Raw genomic sequence first — 17193 nt, 5'->3', positions numbered from 1 at the left:
TCAGTCTGTATGTGTCCCTTGTTTTGAGGTGGGTCTCTTGTAGGCAGCATATATAGGGGTCATGTTTTTGTATCCATTCAGCCAGTCTTTGCCTTTTGGTTGGGGCATTCAACCCATTTCCGTTTATGTGCAACCCTGTTTCTATATACACTTCTTAGAAGAACTCAATTTTTAATGGTGAGAAAATAAATTCAAGCATTGAGAGTTTCAATGAATATTAAGGAAAAGTGCTCTGATGGAAATTATTACATTTCTTATAAATTCCTTGTACAAGAAGATAGAAAATAAATGAGTAGATGAATACTAAAGGAAATTTTATTCTTACTAGTGTAGAGGTATAATAAGAACTTATGGAGAAGATCTATGTCAAAGGTTTCAATAGTGCAAATCTGTTTAAATCCACAAACTCCAAATTCCACAAAATTCTGAAATAACTTATACATACATACACATATATCCATATATATATATAAGAATGTAATTATAAAAACATTGAAAAACATTTCAAGATATCATTAATATATCAAAAATTTTTTCCCTTCTCCTTATTGATTTATTTTATTTTTTTTACTTTGAGATCTGGGTGAAGAAAGCATATGTTTTAATTGTCTAAAAAGTCAAAGTGATGCTCTCAGATCTTAGGCAGAAAAGGGCATGCCAGGATATTTCCATTGGAGTATTTGATGAGCTCTAGACTAACCATTAACAAATCAAAAGAAAATAATGGGCTATGGATCAATCACATGTGTTGTTAGTTACAGATGATTCCTGTTGCAGTACTGGGGTCTTACAGAAATATCAATTCCATATTTGTAGTAACTTTGAAATTTAGTCCAAAAAGCATATTAAATATTAAAGTATGGACTTCACAATGAAGTTATAATTCTATGCCCCAAATAGAACAGATCAGCATAAGTAAGTAAGTAAAGTCACTCAGTCATGTCTGACTCTTTGTGACCCCGTGGACTACAGCCCACCAGGCTCCTCAGTCCATGGGATTCTCCAGGCAAGAATACTGGAGTGGGTTGCCATTTCCTTCTCCAGGGGATCTTCCCGACCCAGGGATCGACCCTGGTTCTCCCGCATTGGAGGCAGACGCTTTAACCTCTGAGCCACCAGGGAAGCCAGGCCATACAGCATACATAGTGTAAAAAACATAAGAGATACAAGGATCAATAGAAACACACTAGAAGTAGGAGACTTTACATCACAGAAGCATTGTTTTAATACCCTATACTGCTAAGAGTCGGACACGACTGAGCAACTTCACTTTCATTTTCACTTTCATGCTTTGGAGAAGGAAATGGCAACCCACTCCAGTGTTCTTGCCTGGAGAATCCCAGGGAAGGGGGAGCCTGGTGGGCTGCCATCTATGGGGTCACACAGAGTCAGACAAGACTAAAGCGACTTTGCAGCAGCAACAGCAGCTGCTGTATTGGGAGAAATCATTTTTTAGAATTACCTGATGATAACTTGTAGTTAGCTCTTGATTGATGCTCAAAGGGTAAGCTCTACAGTAATTGTCAAATCTAAATTTTGGAATTTTTATTCACTGTCATTCCAGTTTATGTGACATCATATCACTCATGATGTCATTCCAGTTTATGTGACATCAGATCACTCATGATGATCACTCATCACCCTGAAAGAAAAAATTCAGGGTATGCAAATATTAATAAGATAGCTGAATCAAGTGAGATCAAATGAAATAGATCGAAAATAAAACCTGAAGGAAACAAAAGTTGAATATAGTAGTAGATGGAGAAATATAAGAATATTAATAATTGTGTTTAAAGTTTCATTTAAAGTTCCAGTCATGCATTTCTTTACAATTAAAATTTTATTTGAGAAGCATTTTTTGACCAAGATCTTAAAGAACTACTTTATCTGCTGGTTCCTTAAGGAGGAAGTGAAAGAATTTAGCTTTGGGGCAACAGAGGTATGAAGCACTGCTACACCCTTAGTCGAAGCCACTCCTTCTTTGACTGAAGTTTTGACATACATGAAAATGCAACTTCCATAAGAAATGGAGAAAACAATCATGTGTGAGGAACAAGTGGAAAATGCCCTTTTCCTTTGCTCAGCAGAGGGGATTCTCAGAATTGTTTTAAGGATGAATACATAGGAAAGAATCACTACTGTTAAGGTTACCAGGAGTGTGGATGCTGCCAGGAAAAATGCCATGAGCTCTAGGAAGGCTGTGTCTGTGCAGGAGATCAGTAGCATGGGGAAAGAGTCACAGGTGATGTTGGAATCACAGAAATCTAATTGAAGTCCCATGATCACTGGTAGGAAGATAATGAGAAATCCATCCAGCCAAGAACTAATGACAAGCTGGTTGCAGATTCTGCTATTCATTATTGTTGTGTAATGCAGTGGCTTACAGATAGCCACATAACGATCATAGGACATGACAGTCAAAAGGAAAAATTCTGTTGAACCAAAGAGTATGAAGAGAAACACTTGAGTCATGCATGCAAGAATTATAGGAAATGGTCATATCCCCTGTTACAATGCTGACCAGAAATCTAGGAATACAAGCTGTTGTGAATGAGATTTCCAGGAAAGAGAAATTCCTAAGGAAGAAATACATGGGTGTTTTGAGGTGTAAGTATACCAGAGTAAAGGTGATAATTGTCAAGTTTCCACTTATACTCAGTATGTATGTGCAAAATAGAAATAGAAAAATAAAAACATTTAGATCTGGATCATCTGTTAATCCCAGAAGAATTAACTCCTTCACAGAGGTGTGATTTTTCATTTCGTATTACTGATTTATTCCAAGTCTATAAATGCAAAAAGAAGCAAGATTTAGAGGGTTCAGCCTTGCTTTTTAAAAATCAGTTCTGCTGGTTTAAGAAATGTGCCTCTGTGTGTGTGTGTGCGCGCGCGCGCACGTGCACGCGCATGCGCTTAGTCACTCAGTCATGTCTCACTCTTTTTTTTTAATTAATTAACTTATTTTTTAAATTCTATTTTTACTTTATTTTACTTTACAATACTGTATTGGTTTTGCCATATATTGACATGAATCCACCACCAGTGTATACGAGCACCCAATCCTGAATCCCCCTCCCACCTCCCACCCCATATCATCTCTCTGGATCATCCCCATGCAACTGGAGCCAATTATACAGAGTGAAGTAAGCCAGAAAGAAAAACACCAATACAGTATACTGACACATATATATGGAATTGAGAAAGATGGTAATGATGACCCTGTATGTGAGACAGCAAAAGAGACACAGATGTATAGAATGGACTTTTGGAATCTGAGGGAGAGGGAGAGGGTGGGATGATTTGGAAGAATGGCATTGAAACATGTATACTATCATGTAAGAAATGAAGTGCCAGTCTATGTTCGATACAGGATACAGGATGCTTGGGGCTGGTGCATGGGGATGACCCACTCCTTTTTTTAAAATTAAATTTATTTATTTTAATTGGAGGTTAATTACTTTACAATATTGTATTGGTTTTGCCATACATCAACATGTATCTGCCACAGGTATACACGTGTTCCCCATCCTGAACCTCTGTCCCTCCTCCCTCCCCATACCATCCCTCTGGGTCGTCTCAGTGCACCAGTCCCAAGCATCCAGTATAATGCATCGAACCTGGACTGGTGATTCGTTTCATGTATGATATTATACATGTTTCAATGCCATTCTCCCAAATCATCCCACCCTCTCCCTCTCCCTCTCCCACAGAGTCCAAAAGACTGTTCTATACATCTGTGTCTCTTTTGCTGTCTTGCATACAGGGTTATCGTTACCATCTTTCTAAGTTTCATATATATGCATTAGTATACTGTGTTGGTGTTTTTCTTTCTGGCTTACTTCACTCTGTATAAATGGCTCCAGTTTCATTCACCTCATTAGTACTGATTCAAATGTATTCTTTTTAATGGCTGAGTAACACTCCATTTTGTATATGTACCACAGCTTTCTTATCCATTCATCTGCTGATGGACATCTAAGTTGCTTCCATGTCCTGGCTATTATAAACAGTGCTGTGATGAACATTGGGATACATGTGTCTCTTTCAATTCTGGTTTCTTTGGTGTGTATGCCAAACAGTGGGATTGCTGGGTCATAAAGCAGTTCTAAATAATGTTGGAGAAGGCAATGGCACCCCACTCCAGTACTCTTGCCTGGAAAATCCCATGGATGGAGGAGCCTGGTAGGCTGCAGTCCATGGGGTCATGAAGAGTCGGACATGACTGAGCGACTTCACTTCACTTAAGGCAGTTCTATTTCCAGTTTTTTAAGGAATCTCCACACATGGACTATTGCCCACCAGGCATCTCTGTCCATGGAGATTATCCTGGCAAGAATACTGGAGTGGGTTGCCATGGCCTCCTTCACAGGATCTTCCCAATCCAGGGATTGCACCCAGCTCTCCCGCATTGTGGGAGGATTCTTTACTGTCTGAATCACCAGGGAAGCCCAAGAATACTGGAGTGGGTAGCCTATCCCTTTTTCAGGGGCACTTCCTGACCCAGAAATTGAACCGGGGTCTCCTGCATTGTAGGTGGATCTTTACCAGCTGAGCTTCCAGAGAAGCCCATATATTTGTATATATATAATGGAGAAATAAATTAGATACCAAATACTACTGAATTTTGAAAATATAGCTAAGCCATGAAAAGAAAACTTACATCTTGTAGATCACCAGCCTTTTCATATTGAGTGAGTCACTTGATAGGACTAAAAATCACATTCATATAAGAAAAAATATACCTATAATATATTTCAGTTTCTTTTCAGAGTTTGATCATATGTGTCAAAAATTAGGTAGAACATTATAAAATGTTCTAAAGGATGCTCAAACTACTGCACAGTTGCACTCATCTCACACGCTAGTAAAGTAATGCTCAAATTTCTCCAAGCCAGGCTTCAGCAATACGTGAACTGTGAACTTCCAGATGTTCAAGCTGGTTTTAGAAAAGGTAGAGGAACCAGAGAGAAATTGCCAACATCCACTGGATCATGAAAAAAGCAAGAGAGTTCAAGAAATACATCTATTTCTGCTTTATTGACTATGCCAAAGCCTTTGTGTGGATCACAATAAACTGTGGAAAATTCTGAAAGAGATGGGAATACCAGACCACCTGACTTGCCTATTGAGAAACCTATATGCAGGTCAGGAAGCAACAGTTAGAACTGGACATGGAACAACAGACTGATTCTAGATAGGAAAAGGAGTACGTCAAGGCTGTATAATGTCACCCTGCTTATTTAACTTATATGCAGAGTCCATCATGAGAAACGCTGGACTGGAAGAAGCACAAGCTAGAATCAAGATTGCCGGGAGAAATCTCAATAACCTCAGATATGCAGATGACAACACCCTTATGGCAGAAAGTGAAGAGGAACTAAAAAGCCTCTTGATAAAAGTGAAAGTGAAGAGTGAAAAAGTTGTCTTAAAGCTCAACATTCAGAAAACGAAGATCATGGCATCTGGTCCCATCACTTCATGGGAAATAGATGGGGAAACAGTGGAAACAGTGGCAGACTGTATTTTGGGGGGCTCCAAAATCACTGTAGATGGTGACTGCAGCCATGAAATTAAAAGATGCTTTCTCCTTGGAAGGAAAGTTATGACCAACCTAGATAGCATATTCAAAAGCAGAGATATTACTTTGCCAACAGAGGTCTTTCTAGTCAAGGCTATGGTTTTTCCAGTAGTCATGTTATGTATGTGAAAGTTGGACTGAGAAGAAAGCTGAGCACTGAAGAATTGATGCTTTTGAACTGTGGTGTTGAGAAGACTCTTGAGAGTCCCTTGGACTGCATGGAGATCCAACCAGTCCATTCTGTAGGAGATCGGTCCTGCGTGTTCTTTGGAAAGACTGATGCTAAAGCTGAAACTGCAATACTTCGGCCACCTGATGTGAAGAGCTGACTCATTGGAAAAGACTCTGATGCTGGGAGGGATTGGGGGCAAGAGGAGAAGGGGACAACAGAGGATGAGATGGCTGGATGGCATCACCGACTCGATGGACATGAGTTTGGGTGAACTCCAGGAATTGGTGGTGGACAGGGAGGCCCAGCGTGCTGCAATTCATGGGGTCACAAAGAGTTGTACACAAGTGAGCAACTCCACTGAACTGAACTGAATCAATCACCACATAGTCTAATGATTTTTCTGAAAATAAAACATTTTGAAAAATGTCTTTTTAGAGATTTACTTTCCATATGTTTAAATTTTTAATGTCATTCTTGCCTACATAAATAATTAATAACTTACCAAAAGGATCAGAGCCATAAAAATTAATTATGCATATACTCCTAGATAAACTCAGAAGTTAAAGTTTTTCTTTTATGAGTTTAATAATAATCTGTTACTTTTTAGAAGAGATTCTTATAGGCAAAGTTAATTGATCTAAGTATAAATTTATTAGAAAATGAGAAAAATAAATGAGGTGAGTTAAGAAAAATACACTTACAATTATATAATGCCATGTGGTAACAATTTGTTCAAACCCAAGTAATCTGTTGCTTTCATTTGAATGTTGGTGTGGAATCTTTATTTTTGGAGTGTTTCATAGACCTCAAAGCTTGTTTCTACCTTTTCTGATTTTCCTAGGCAATAACATACTTACATAAGTGTAGGTGGAATTTGGCAGTATGATCCTGGCTGCGTAGAGTAAGATGAACATATTGAAGGATAAATCCAGTACAAAGTTTATTCCTGAAATTGACAAGACCCTAACAGAAAAGTGACATAGTCCCAGGTGCTGATAAAAGGTGTTACATCCAGAAGACAAGCAAAGAGTTCAAGAGGTCCCTCAGGAAAGGGTTGGTGACATGGTGGCAGAGGCTCCGTGGCAGTCCCACGTAGTCAATTCATGTTGATATGAAAGGCTGAGCCTCGAGTAGTATTGCAAGACTTTTAATTGAGTAACAGTATCTCTGATACTAGCTTGTTGTTTAAGAGGAAAGCTAGAAGTGCTGGAAATGGGAAAGAGTAGAGCGACTTCACTTTCACTTTTCACTTTCATGCATTGGAGAAGGAAATGGTAACCCACTCCAGTGTTCTCGCCTGGAGAATCCCAGGGATGGCGGAGCCTGGTGGGCTGCCATCTGTGGGGTCGCACAGAGTCGGACACGACTGAAGGGACTTAGCAGCAGCAGCTAAATGAAACTTTGTCCTGCGTGCTTAAATGGTTGCACAGTAGAACCAACCAGAGACCAAGCTTTCCTGAAATGTGGGTCAGACTCAAAGAACTAAAGAAATAACAGAAAAAGGGAAAGGAAAAGAAGAAAGTGTGATTAGAGCAGTAGTTACTTTCATGAAACAGGAAACTAAAGGCGATACAGTTATTTAGTTTGCTGGTATAATAAAGTGAAGCTTCTAGTTCCTAAGGAGAGAGCTCAAATTTCTGAGTGAGAATCAAGAAATAGAAGCTCTGGAAAAGAGATGCAATGCATGCATATCAGTAGAAACTTGTGAGAAAAATGCACTTGGAACTATTCCACGTTTCCCCATCCAAGGCCAGGCGTTTAGTACCTCATTTCCCAACATTTTCATAAAACTAGCAGTGGCCTAACCTTAGATGCAAGGAAAATCTAGCAATATAATATCTTACTTAGCTCTCAGTAACCTTTGTGAAAGAAGGATGATTTATAATTTTTGTTTTCACTTGCTTTACCTTCCAGGGGTGAAGACTAGAGTGTCTAACTACTCTGTCCAAAACAAACAGATTGGTTTTGACCTGCTATTTTTTGCCCCTCAAAATAGCCACAAGGGATTGTTGCAGTGAAACAGAATTCAAATACCTCTGGAGAGAGATGGTGCTTATTGCTGCTGCTGCTGCTAAGTCGCTTTAGTCGTGTCCAACTCTGTGCGACCCCATAGACGGCAGCCCACCAGGCTCCCCCGTCCCTGGCATTCTCCAGGCAAGAACACTGGAGTGGGTTGCCATTTCCTTCTCCAATGCATGAAAGTGAAAAGTGAAAGTGAAGGCGCTCAGTCCTGTCTGACTCTTAGCGACCACATGGACTGCAGCCTACCAGGCTCCTTCGTTCATGGGATTTTCCAGGCAAGAGTACTGGAGTGGGTTGCCACTGCCTTCTCCAATGGTGCTTATTAGTTCAACCTAAATTTAGTTGAATAATTTTAATTAGGTGTCCTTGGGAAATAATTTTTTTAAAGACATTATATGTCAGTGGACCCCTGTAAAAATCAACAGCTAGAAAGTAGCAATCTTTGAAATTTTGGACTTTGTATTGTCAGTGTTATTTTTGCTTGATATAAATGTCTGTTGAGGTAGTATATTTCAATTAATATAAACTTGTGAATAAGCAGAAAATAGCAAGAGGAAAGGGCTACCAGGAGACTCAATGTGCTATTCAAATGTTTTGTTATAAAGTTATTCAACATTCCTGTACATGGGTAATTAATGCATTGTTCTCATGTATTAATTTTTTCAATTTTTTTTCAGATCAGTGTGAGTTCATGGATATTTATTTTATACAATGAATTATAACCATTGCTAATTTATCTTGTTGCTAGATTTTTCCCCAGCTTCAGCCATTGGGAGCCCTTTCAATGGGTTGCTGCTTCTTTTGACCTACTGCTATCACAGTGTTTAAAAAAAAAAAAAAGGCCCTTCTTTATTTTTTGGAATTATAAGATGCTTCAGGATCATCTTGTATATTCCTTGCCATAGCCCTCAGTTATTTCTTCAATGATGCCTGGATTCTTTAGGATTATAAAGTTTTAGTTGCTCAGTCCTGTCTGACTCTCTGTGACCCCATGAATGTAGCCCACCAGGTTCCTCTGTCCATGGAATTCTCCAGGCAAGAATACTTGAGTTGCCATAGAAACCAGGATCCTGGGTCTGGGTGTGTTCATGGCTGTCATGTGCCATTGATTCTAGGTCTTCTAACAGGACAGAACCAGGAAAACGTATGAGACTATGAACCTGTGTATCAATATGTATGTATAATCTTTATGCTACCTTCCGGATTTATACTAAACTAAAAATGAATCTATACTGTTATCTTCATCACCAGATTCATTATAATAACTTCAGGTCTTCTTCTCTGTAAGCTCCCACTGCAAAAGTAAGAATCCTGGCACCCAGTATGCATTTACTTAAATCTTCAATACCTGTTTACTTATATAACATTATCAAAATTATTGACCTATACAATGATGGTCAAAGGGAAAACCCTTTATTAACTAGACTGTAGAACTTATGTACCTTTTCTTTGTTTTTAGTCTTACAAATTTCAATAATTTTAAAGCTACTTAGGTCAGCAACTTTCAACCCTACTTCCTTCAGTGCGATTATTGCAGAAATTTAAGATACAGTTGTTTTGGGAGTCATATTTTTCATTCCAGTCTGTGATCCCCCAACCTCTTAAGTGATTTTTTCAACATTTGTCTAAATTAAGGTTTACCTTCCCCCCCTTTCTAAAAAAACCTTTTTTGGTTACACTGTGTCTTCATTTCTGCAGGATAGCTTTCTCTAGTTGTGATGAGAGAGAATTATTCTCTTAGTTGTGTGCCCAGGCTCTCATTGCAGTGGCCTCTTTTGTGAAACACAGTCTCTAGGGCATGGACTCAGTGGTTGTGATGCATGGTCTTAGTTGCTTCATGGCATGTGGATCTTTTTAGACCAGCATCAAATAGGTGTTCTCTACATTGGCAGTTGGATTGTTAACCACTGGACCACCAGGGAAGCCCAAGGTCTGCTCTTTGGAATGTAATTTTCTATGAATTTTGACAAATGCATAAGACCATGAATTCATCATTACAAATTAAGCAAAATAGTTTCTTTGCCTTAAAGTCCCATTCATGTCACCTATGTAATCCTCTCTATTTCTCAACAATCCCTGACAGCCATTGATCTTTTTACATCATGTATTGTTTTGGTTTTTCTAGAATATCATATAACTGAAATCATACATTATGTTGCCTTTTCAAACTGGTTTCATTCAATTAGAAATGTTGATTTATGGTTCATCCATGTCTTTTCCAGTTTGATAGCCATTACTTTCTTTCATTGAATATATAGATGAAACTTTTTTTAAATCCATTTCCCTATGTAGGAGCATCTTGAATACTTCTAGTTTTTGGTGATTATAAATAAAGCTTCTAGGAACTATTTGAATTCAGTTTTTGTGTAGGTTTGAGTTTTCAAATCAATTGGGTAAGAATCTAGAACTGCAATTGCAGGATTATGTGGAAGACGATACTTAGATTCTTCTATTCTTTTTGACACTTGGCTTTTGGGATATCGGTTCTCCCCTGGGGACTGAACCTGGGCCATGGCAGTGAAAGCCCAGAATCTTAACCACTGGGCCACCAGGTAACTTAGAAACTCCCCATATCTTTAAAAATTTTTTTTATTTTTAATTGGAAATAATTGCTTTATAATATTGTGTTGGTTTCTGCCATATGTGAGTCAGGCATAGGTATAGTTTTTTAAGAAGCTGAGAAATGTCTCCTAAAGTGACTATATCATTTTGTGTTACCATTTGCAGTGAAAGAAAATATCAGACTTCCTGTTACCTGCATTATCTCTAGCAATTGGTGTTAATGTTTTATAGATGAGTCATAATATATGCATACATATAGCTCATTATTGATATAATTTGCAATTTTCTAAGGACAGTGATGCCTAACATCTTTTCATTCTAATCCCTTAGATTCAAGGAATTAGATCTGATAGAGTGCCTGAAGAACTTGGACAGAGGTTCCTAACATAGTATAGAAGTCAGTGACCAAAACCATCTCAAAGGAAAAAAATGCAGAAGGAGAGTGGTTATATGAGAAGGCTTTACAAATAGCTGAGAAATGAAGAAAAATAAAAAGCAAGGGAGAAAAGGAAAGATATACCCAACTGAATGCAGAGCTCCAGAGAAAAGCAAAGAAGAAAAGAAGACCTTCTTAAACGAACAATGCAGAGAAGTAGAGGAAAATAAAAGAATGTGGACAACTAGAGATCTCTTCAAGAAAATTAGAGAGATCAAGGGAATATTTCAAGCAAGGATGGGCATGATAAAGGACAGAAATGGTAAGGACCTAACTAAAGCAGGAGAGATTAAGAAGAGGTGGCAAGAATACACAGAAGAAATATACAAAAAATGCCTTAACGATGTCTTAAAATAACCATGGTGTAGTCACTCACCTAGAGCCAGACATCCTGGAGTATGAAGTCAAGTGGGCCTTAGGAATTATTACTATGAAGTAAACTAGTGGAAGTGATGGAATTCCAGTTGAGCTATTACAAATCTTAAATGATGGCGCTGTTAAAGGGCTACACTCAATATGTCAGAAAATTTGGAAAACTCAGTAGTGGCCATAGGACTGGAAAAGGTCAGTTTTCATTCCAGTTCCAAAGAAGAGCAATGCCAAAGAATGTCAAGCTGCCATATAATTTCACTCATTACACATACTAGCAAAGTTATTCTCAAAATCCTTCAAGCTAGACTTCTGCAGTATGAGAAATGAGAACTTTCATATGTGCAAGCTGAATTTAGAAAAGACAGAGGAAGCAGATCAAATTGCCAATATCTGTTGGATGTTTGAAACAGCAAGGGAATTCCAGAAATATATGCACTTCTGCTTTATTGACTATGTAAAGCCTTTGACTCTGTGGATTACAACATCCTGGGGAAAATTCTTAAAGAGATGGAAATACCAGACTACCTTACTTATCTCCTGAGAAATCTATATGTGGTCAAGAAGCAACCGTTAGTATTGGACATGGAATAAGTGACTGCTTCAAAACTGAAAAATAGTATAACAAGGTTGTGTTGTTGTCCTGTATTTTTAACTTCCATGAAGAGTACATCATGTGAAATGTCGGGCTGGATTAATCACAACCTGGAATCAAGATTTCTTGGAGAAATATCAACAACCTCAGATATGCAGATGATATCACTCTAGTGGCAAGAAGTGAACTAAAGAGCCTCCTGTTGAGGGTGAAACAGGAGAGTGAAAAAGCTAGCTTAAAACTTGACACAGCCACTATAGAAGATGGTATGGAGATCCCTTAAAAAGCGAGGAATAAAACCACCATATGATCTAGCAATCACATTCCTAGGCATATAACCTGAGAAAACCAAAATTGAAAGATACACTTGTATCCGATTGGTCATTGCAGCACTATTTACGATAGCTATAACATGGAAGAAACCTAGATGTCCATCGACAGATGAATGGATAAAGTGGTGGTATATATACACAATGGAATATTACTCAGCCATAAACACATTTGAGTCAGTTCTAATGAGGTGGATGAACCTAGAACCTATTTATTATACAGAGTGAAGTGAGTCAGAAAGAGAAAGATAAATATTGTATTCTAGCACATATATACAGAATCTAGAAAAATAGTACTGCAGAATTTACTTACAGGGCAACAATGGAGAAACAGAGAGAATAGACTTATGGACAGGGGGAGGAGAGGGTGAGATATATGGAAAGAGTAACATGGAAAATTACATTACCATATGTAAAATAGATAGTCAACTGAATTTGCTGTATGGCTCAGGAAACTCAAACAGGGGCTCTGTATCAACCGAGAGGGGTGGGATGGGAAGGGAGATGGGAGGGAGGTTCAGAAGGGAGGGGACATATGTATACCTATGTGTGATTCATGTTGAGGTTTAACAGAGAACAACTAAATTCTGTAAAGCAATTATTCTTCAATAAAAAATAAATTAATTAAAAGAAAAAAAAAACACTCAACATTGAAGAAAATAAGATCATGGCTGCTGCTGCTGCTAAGTCGCTTCAGTTGTGTCCAACTCTGTGTGACCCCATAGACGGCAGCCCACCAGGCTCCCCCGTCCCTGGGATTCTCCAGGCAAGAATACTGGAGTGGGTCATTTGGTCCCAAAATCTTCATGGTAAATATAGAAGGGATAAAAAAAAGGAAGTATTGTCAGATATTATTTTCTTGGGCTGCAAAATCACTGCAGATGTTTAGTGCTGCCATGAACTTGAAAGACACTTACTCCTTGGAAGAAAAGACACACCTAAACAGCGTATTAAAAATCAAAGACATACTTTTCAGACAAAGGTCTCTATTGTCAAAGCTATGATTTTTCCTGTAGTCATGTATGGATTTGAGGGTTGGGCCAGAAATAAGGCTGCTGTTGTTCAGTCACTCGTTTGTGACTCTTCGGGAGCCCCATGGACTGCAGCATGCCAGGCTTCCCTGTCCTTCATCATCACCCAGAGTTTGCCCAAATTGATGTCCGTCAAGTCAGTGATGCCATCCAACAATCTCCTTCTCTTGATCCCTTCTCCTCCTGTCCTCAACCTTTCCCAGCATCAGACTGTTTTCCAGTGAGTCGGCTCTTCACAATGGGTTTTCAAAATATTGAAGCTTCAGCATCAGTCCTTACAAAGAATATTCAGGGTTGATGCCTTTAGGATTGACTGGTTTGATCTTGCTGTCCAAGGGACTCTCAAGAGTCTTCTCCAATGCCACAGTTCAAAGGCATCAATTCTTTGGTGCTCAGCCATATTTTTATTGTCTGCTTCTCATATCCATATATGACTACTGGAAAAACCATAGCTTTGACTATATGGACCTTTGTTGTCAAAGTAACGTCTGCTTTTTAATATTCTATCTAGTTTTGTCATAGCTTTCCTTCCAAAGAGCAAGATCCTTTTAATTTAATGGCTGCAGTCAGCATCTGCAGTGATTTTGGAGCCAAAGAAAATAAAGTCTGTGATTGTTTCCATTGTTTCCCTATCTATTTGCCACGAAGGGATGGGACCAGATGCCATGAACTTAATTTTTTGAATGTTGTTTTAAGCCAGCTTTTTCACTCTCCTCTTTCACTTTCATCAAGAGGCTCTGTAATTCCTCTTCTCTCTCTCCCGTTAAAGTGGTATTATCTGCATATCTGAGGATGGTGATATTTCTCCTTGCAATCTTGATTCCAGCTTGTGAGTCATCTAGCCCAGTATTTCACATGATGTACTCTGTATAGAAGTTAAATAAGCAGGCTGACAATACAGTCTTGATGTACTCCTTTCCCAATTTGGAACCAGTCTGTTGTTCCATGTATGGTTCTAACTATTGCTTCTTGTCCTGCATACAGTCTTCTCAGGAGACTGGTAAGGTTGTCTGGTATTCCTTTCTCTTTAAGACTTTTACACAGTTTCTTGTGATCAAGGCCTTATTGTCATCAGTGAAGCAGAAATAGATAACTTTCTGGACTTCTCTTGCCTTTTCTATGATCCAGTGGAGGCTGGTAATTTGATTTCTGGTTCCTTTGCCTTTTCAAAATCCAGTTGTACATCTGGAAGTTCTTATTTCTCATACTGCTGAAGTCCAGCTTGAAGGATTTTGAGCATAATCTTGCTAGCATGTGAAATGAGTGCAGTTGTATGATAATTTGAATATTCTTTGACATTGCCTTTCTTTAGGATTGGCATGAAAATTGGCCATTTCCTGTCCTGTGGTCACTGCTGAGTTCCAAATTTGCTGGCATGTTTAGTGCAGCTCTTTAGCAGCAGCATCTTTTAGGATTTGAAATAGTTCAGCTGGAATTCCATCACCTCCATTAGCTTTGTTTATGATAATGCTTCCTAAAGCCCACTTGACTTTGCACTCCAGGATGTCTACCTCTAGGTGTCTAGCCACACCATCATGGCTATCCAGGTAGTTAAGAACTATTTTGTATGCTTGTTCTGTGTATTCTTGCTTGACCTCTTTTGCTTTTTTAAAAAATATCCTTGCCGTCTCTGTCCTTTACTGTGCCCAGTTTTGCATGAAGCATTTCTTGGTATCTCTAATTTTCTTGAAGTGATCTCTAGTATTCCCATTCTATTATTTCCCTCTATTTATTTGCATTGTTCACTTATGAATGTTTTCTTATTTCTCCTTACTATTCTCTGGAACTCTGCATTCAGTTGGGTATATCTTTCCCTTTCTCCTCTGCCTTTACTTCTCTTCTTTTCTCAGCTATTTATAAGGCCTCCTCGGACAACTGCTTTGCCTTTTTGCATTTCTATTCCTTGATGATGGTTTTGATCAGTTCCTTTGTATCATTATAAAGCTTTTTCACATTTAATATGCATGAGATCAGTAGCAATCACTGCTTTTTCACTTTTGATTGTATTAATCTGTGTCTTCTCCCCTAACATCTTGTGTAACTTGACTAGGAGTTCAGTAATACACATGACTTTTCCTTTTTTTTTTTTCCATTAGAAGATTTGTCTATTAGTATTTTAGGCCACTTAAAGGGGTGAAACAGACTGCTTGTCAAATATCTCTGAATGTTATTTCAAATGATAATTAACATTTGATTACTGACAGTAAAAATTAATAGTCTTCCTGTGCTGTTAGGCATTTCCTCCTTTGTCTTTTCACCCATTTTTATTCCTCTTTCATATATTGAACTATATTAATGATTTCATTTTTGGCAGAGATTTAACTTAGATTTTTAACTTATTTTTATTTAAGATGTTATTTATTTAGAGAGAATTATCTTTTTCACATTTAAAAAAACATTTTTAAAAATGGAGACATAGTTGATTTGAAATCTTATGTAAATTTCATGTGTGCAACATGCTGACTCACAATTTTTTAGTGTTATATTCCATTTATAATAATTGTAAATGATTGGCTACATTCCTTGTGTTATACTATGCATTCTTGTAGCATATTTGCTTTATACTTACACAAATTATACAGGTAATTTGCATCTCTTTAACTGTTTTCCCTATTTTGCCCCTCTGAACATTCATTTTCTCACTAACTTATTAACCACTAATTTATTTTTTATGCCTGTGAATCTGTTTTCTCTGGTTTGTTTCAATCATTTAAAAAATTTTTTTTGATTTCACATATTTTTTAGATTTTCACAGTTAACATACAGTGACTGTCTCTGTCTTATTTTGCTTAATATAATACTTTCCAGGTCCATCTTGTTGCAAATGGCAAAATCTTATTCTTTAGGTAAGTTTTTGTCAGTTGAAATGAACACCACCCCTTACCATCTTATTTTCTGATCTTGCTTTCTCTCTTACCTGTCTACTTTTTTAGCTATCTATCATATATATCATAACATAGTTTAGATTCATCTAGTTAATATTTCCATGTTGTTTTGCACACCCTTAATTTTCACTTTTGCATTTCTGTTTACTTGTCATAGTTTTCTAAAGGCAAACTTGTATTATTTCTTTATACATTGCCCCAATAATTCATAATCAAAGAAAATTATTATTTAGTTTTCTTTTTGTGGTAATATTATATTAATTCTGTTTTAAAAAAATAATCCATTCCATAAAAGTATAATTTAAGAATAGGAGAGAGCTTAAGGAGAATCACATTTTTCTATGACCAATTAGAAAAGATATTTTTATCATGGACTTAGGAAATATGTAGAGCTCTTTGTTGTTGTTCATTTGCCAAGTCATGTCCAACTCTTTGCAACCCCATGCACTGCAGCATGCCAGGCTTCTCTGTCCCTCACCATCTCCCAGAGTTTGCCTAAGTTCATGTCTATTGAACTGGTAATGCCATCCAACCATCTCATCCTCTGTTGCCCGTTTCTCCTTCTGCCTTCAATCTTTCCCAGCATCGGGGTCTTTTCCAATGAGTTGCCTGTTCAAATCAAGTGGCCAAAGTATTGGAGCTTCTTTACCTTAACCAAGAGTAGTACTTTTATCAGGCCAAGCTGGAAATCAAGAAACCAAAGTCAAATCCTCTTATCCTGTATCTAGTTAGACATAACTACTATCCCAAGGCAACCAATTTTCTTAGTGATACATTGGAGTTGAGGGGCTCATTAACCATAGGAAACAGGCTTTGACACATTTTTACAGTTATCAAATATTAACTCCCAGGATCATTTTCTTAGCTATGAATGAGGGAGGTAAGAAACTGCTGTGAAAAAGACAGTGGGAAGAGAAAGCCAATATTGTAGATTTGCTAATAAAGGAAAACAAAGGCAAAAGAATTTAATATATTGCCATTTCCAAGATACCCTCCAAAGTGTCAGTGTCTCACACCATTCTAGATTCTGAGTTTATCATGTTCTTCATGTCTGTAGGAGAGAACATTCTTGTATGAACTGAAAGACTCTGAATATAAATATGAATTTTATCAAGATAGCTTAATTTGCCTTCAGAGACCATAGTTTTCCTTTTCAAATATGGTTGGCAAAAATAAGCTAATCTTCAGTTAAAGGATCTAATTTTCAGGAGGTA

At 37.7% G+C, this 17193-nt stretch overlaps 1 pseudogene; it reads right to left on the bottom strand.

Annotated features, from left to right (window-relative positions):
* Nucleotides 1–1878: 1878 nt before the first annotated feature.
* Nucleotides 1879–2761, bottom strand: LOC120857372 (annotated as a pseudogene).
* Nucleotides 2762–17193: the final 14432 nt, after the last annotated feature.

Source organism: Oryx dammah, unplaced genomic scaffold (genome assembly GCF_014754425.2).
Source record: "Oryx dammah isolate SB20612 unplaced genomic scaffold, SCBI_Odam_1.1 HiC_scaffold_29, whole genome shotgun sequence".
NCBI lineage: Eukaryota > Metazoa > Chordata > Mammalia > Artiodactyla > Bovidae > Oryx > Oryx dammah.
The sequence above is the reverse complement of the archived record's forward strand: the minus strand, read 5'-3'. Positions and strand labels throughout refer to the sequence as shown.